This window comes from Lycium barbarum, unplaced genomic scaffold (assembly GCF_019175385.1).
Source record: "Lycium barbarum isolate Lr01 unplaced genomic scaffold, ASM1917538v2 unchr_scaffold_40, whole genome shotgun sequence".
Lineage (NCBI taxonomy): Eukaryota > Viridiplantae > Streptophyta > Magnoliopsida > Solanales > Solanaceae > Lycium > Lycium barbarum.
The window spans coordinates 4,831-9,108 of NW_026843493.1; the positions used below are offsets into that span (position 1 = coordinate 4,831).

The 4,278-nt window shown below is 41.4% G+C and overlaps 1 long non-coding RNA gene across 1 annotated transcript; it reads left to right on the plus strand.

The window, feature by feature from the left end:
• The first annotated feature begins 1,159 nt into the window (after positions 1-1,159).
• Positions 1,160-3,922, plus strand: LOC132625707 (uncharacterized). The gene is made up of 3 exons (XR_009576969.1): positions 1,160-1,682; positions 2,552-2,618; positions 3,548-3,922. It is a non-coding gene; the product is annotated as an uncharacterized LOC132625707 (long non-coding RNA).
• The last annotated feature ends 356 nt before the right edge of the window (positions 3,923-4,278 follow it).

Sequence of the window (4,278 nt, forward strand, 5' to 3'; positions counted from 1 at the left end):
AGCCCATTTTCTTCCGGTTCGGACCACCTATTCAGCTGAGGATTATGCCAGGCTTTATGTCAGGGAGATTGTACGACTTCATGGAGTTCCTGTGTCTGTTATTTCCGATAGAGGTGCCCAGTTTACAGCTAAGTTCTGGAGATCGTTTCAGGAGGGATTGGGGACCCAGGTGAGCCTGAGTACAGCCTTCCATCCCCAGTCCGACGGACAGGCCGAGCGCACTATTCAGACATTGGAAGATATGTTGCGTGCCTGTGCTATTGATTTCAAGGGTAGCTGGGACGATCATTTACCGCTTGTTGAGTTTGCGTATAATAACAGCTACCACTCCAGTATTCAGATGGCACCATATGAGGCTTTGTATGGCAGGAAGTGTAGATCACCGATCGGTTGGTTTGATGTTGGGGAGACTGAGTTGATTGGCCCAGATGTGGTCCAGCAGGCCGTGGATAAGGTGAAACTTATTCGAGAAAGATTGTTGGCAGCCCAGAGCCGACAGAAATCTTATGCCGATAAGCGATGTCGACCGTTAGAGTTTCAGATTGGCGATTGGGTGTTCCTGAAAGTGTCACCGATGAAAGGTGTTATGCGATTTGGCAAGAAAGGAAAGCTCAGTCCGAGATATATTGGGCCCTATCTGATTATTCGCAAAATAGGCAAGGTGGCCTACGAATTGGATTTGCCAGCTGACTTGGGAGCGGTACACCCGGTATTTCATGTTTCTATGCTTCGTAAGTGTATTGGTGACCCTTCCAGAGTCTTTCCTGTAGAGGACATTCAGGTCACAGAGGAGCTATCTTATGAGGAGCAGCCTATAGCCATATTGGATCGCCAGGTAAAAAGGTTGCGGAACAAAGATATGGCTTCTGGTAAAGTGCTGTGGCGGAATAATAACCGAGAGGAAATGACCTGGGAAGCTGAGGAGCATATGAAGAAGAAGTATCCTCATTTATTTTCAGAGCCTACAGGTAATCCAATTCTCTATTTGACTATGTTGTTTGATAAATGAATCGTTGATCAATGATTGTATTGTTGTGATAGTTAGTAAGGAAACTCCCCCAAATTGTTGTATGACCGGTAAGGTTAATCTGACATTCGAGGACGAATGTTCTAAAGGGGGGGAGGATGTTAGAACCCGTATTTTGTACAGTGGAATAATCCGGATTTATTTATGATAAGCTAAGGACAAAATTATTTTGGGATACAAAGTCGGGATTCTTGACCTTCGAATTTATTTTGAGATATAAGTTGTGCATGAATTTATTGGTATGGAACAATTAGGAAAATTTGGGACCAAAAGTGAAAAATTGGAAGAAGAAAATCATCCACAACTTCCATGGTTGGCCCACACAATTTTGTGTCATCTTTTAATTGGGACAACACATTAATGTGGGCCAAGGGATATTGTACACTCTTTATATTATATAAAAGATGACTTCTAGTCATTATTCTTCATTCACCACACTTGGAAAAAAAAAGGGGCAAAGCTGAAAACCTCCAAGGAGGCTCACGGCCAGCAGCAACAAAGATCAACTTCCATTTCTTGTCCTCCAAAAATTATTTTGATGATGTAAACCCACTATATTGAGGTCCCTAAGTAGCGTGGAAGCATCGTTGGAGCGATCAACCCATTATTTTCATCTTTTGGAAACCCTAGGCTATTGGAAAGTTGAAGAAGGAAGGTAAGCATTCATTATGTTTTTGTGTTATGAAGGTTATATTCATGTTGTAGTATCTTATAGTGGTTGGAAATCATGAAATATAGTATGATTGGAAGTGGGTTGTGTGATGGGTGTGCTAGCCGTGTAAATGGGTATTGTGATTGGGTTGTTGAATAAATTCCTTGTAGCATGTTAAATTGTTGTAGTGTGTAGGATGGCTAAGAATCATCAACATATGTATATGTGTAGTGTTGGTCGAAATGGGTCATATTATATGACAATGAACGAATGAATATCGCTTAATGTTTTAGTCATCGTCATTGTGAATTCTATGTTGGAAATGAATGTCTAATGACTCAAATTGATGTTGTAGTTGTTGTGAACTGATTTGGAGATCATTGTACATTTAATGTATTTTGTATATTGATGAAAATAGCATTGTTAGAATGTGAATTGTGGGTACAAATCATGATTCGAAAATGAAGGAAAGGTTATAGGGGTGTCTCGGGTTTAGGGGCTGAATTCGGCCAAGTTGGAGAAAAATTTGGATTGTTGGGAATGTTGTATGAATTGCTTAGAACGTCCTTAAATATTGTTGGTATGGGTTCGGGTTAGTATGTGAATGTATAAGCGTCGACGTTGGCTTGAATGCAAGTCATCAAAGTGAATTTATGTAAGTTGTTGAATGATGGAAAAGAAAGCTATTATTGTTGATGTTGCTAGGTTGGTTATTGTTGTTGTTGTTGATTATTTTGGCCGAGTTAAATTCTCGGGGTGGCCTATTTACAGGGGAAATGCTGTCCAAATTTCTGTAGAATTAAGGGCAAATTTGGAATTTAATGCCCAAAAAGTCTTTAGCTAATGTTTGGCATTTTATGGCTTGTTTGTAGACCTTGGGCAGCCCGAATCATAGGTTGGATTTAGCTTGAGTTTGGATCGTATTGGAGAGCGTTTGAGGTATGTAAAGTAATCCTCCTTCTTCGGCATGCCTTAGTTAAAATAGGCTATGATATAAGCCTCGAGGAAACTCTATTCTCACAATCCGAGCATGTTTATGAATCGCATTTGTTCTTGGGCATCCTTTCCTTGTCATGGCAAAACATTGATCCTTATGTTCTTGGAATCCATAATTTGTAAAGATTACATGAAAGCTGATTTTTGTTTTAAAGTTCATTCTTTAGCGATTTCAAAACTTCAAACGCCCATAATTTCCTCAGAAAAGCTCGGATTGCTTTGAAATTTTCGTAGGAGTTTGTATGATATAAAATGAGTATGTTTTTCATAGGCGGGCTCAGTTCGGGTCTATTCTCGTCCGTGGGTCCCGCGACGCCCTTTATGTAAATTCGACAACTTTGAATCAAAAAGCGATAATTATCATTCCGATTTCGAATATGACTATTTTACTTATCCTTCGGATTTATAATAATGATTTTATGCATATGATTCCTCACTACTCCGCTCGTGCCTACTATGATATCGTTCGCCGGTTCCCGGGCCGGTTCTGTTGTCGTGCGCTTTTTGATACATTCCGGTGTTATGCTGTGTTTATGGTTCACCGTGCTCCTCGCTCGAGGGCCGGGTTCCACTTATGTTTGGCGTTATGCTGTGTTTGGCGTTATGCTGTGTTGTGATGTGTGACGGGGATTCGGAGATTTGAAACTTTCTGGTGTTATGCTGTGTTGTGGCGCCATCGACAGGCGGGCGACCACATTTTCCAGTGCCCTATGCATAATTTATACTTTGGAAATAAACATTTTGATATGTATTATTTTCTATATATCTGATTCGATTATTATTCAGATTTATTTCTGTACCTTCTGCTTTGCATACTCAGTACATATTTCGTACTGACCCCCTTCTCCGGGGGCTGCGTTTCATGCCCGCAGGTACAGACGCACAGCCTGGTGATCCACCTGTTTAGGACACCCTTTCTGCTATTCGGAGTGCTCCTCTCTTTCCGGAGCTTATACTTTTGGTATATATATTTATTAGTGCATTTGTAGATATTCGTTCATGGGTACGGCGGGGCCCTGTCCCGTCATATGATTCTGTCGGTCTGTTTAGAGGTCTGTGGACATGTTTGTGGGTTAGGGTCTTTCTGTATGAATGTATGTACATGTCGTTTGGGCGATCCCATACGCCGAGGCGGCCGGTCCGCATATGTTGTTTGGGCGACCCTATACGCCGAGGCGGCCGGTCCGCATATGTTTATATATTGCTTGGTTAGCCCTGTGTGGCTTTCGTTGGTATATTCTGCGTGCAGGGTATATTGGATAGTCCGTAAAACAAAGGAAACTCTGCCGAAATTTTTCTGGAAATTACCTAAATTTGAAATAAAGCCTTGTCGGCTTCCGCCATATACTAGAATGAGTTGATAGAATTTGAGATAATATTTAATAGATGGGTTCGGGTGCCCAGATCGGGCACTAGTCACGGCCTACGGGGTTGGGTCGTGACACTATGTCTTGTTTTGCAGATGTTCATGACGGCCTTGTCAGCCATACTAATCAAGGAACTCTATATGTATAAATCTTAAGTCCCATTGAGGTACATAATGATGGTGATGAAGTTCGTAATATAATAGGAGATGCAACGACCTTACGTTACTCTGATAGGC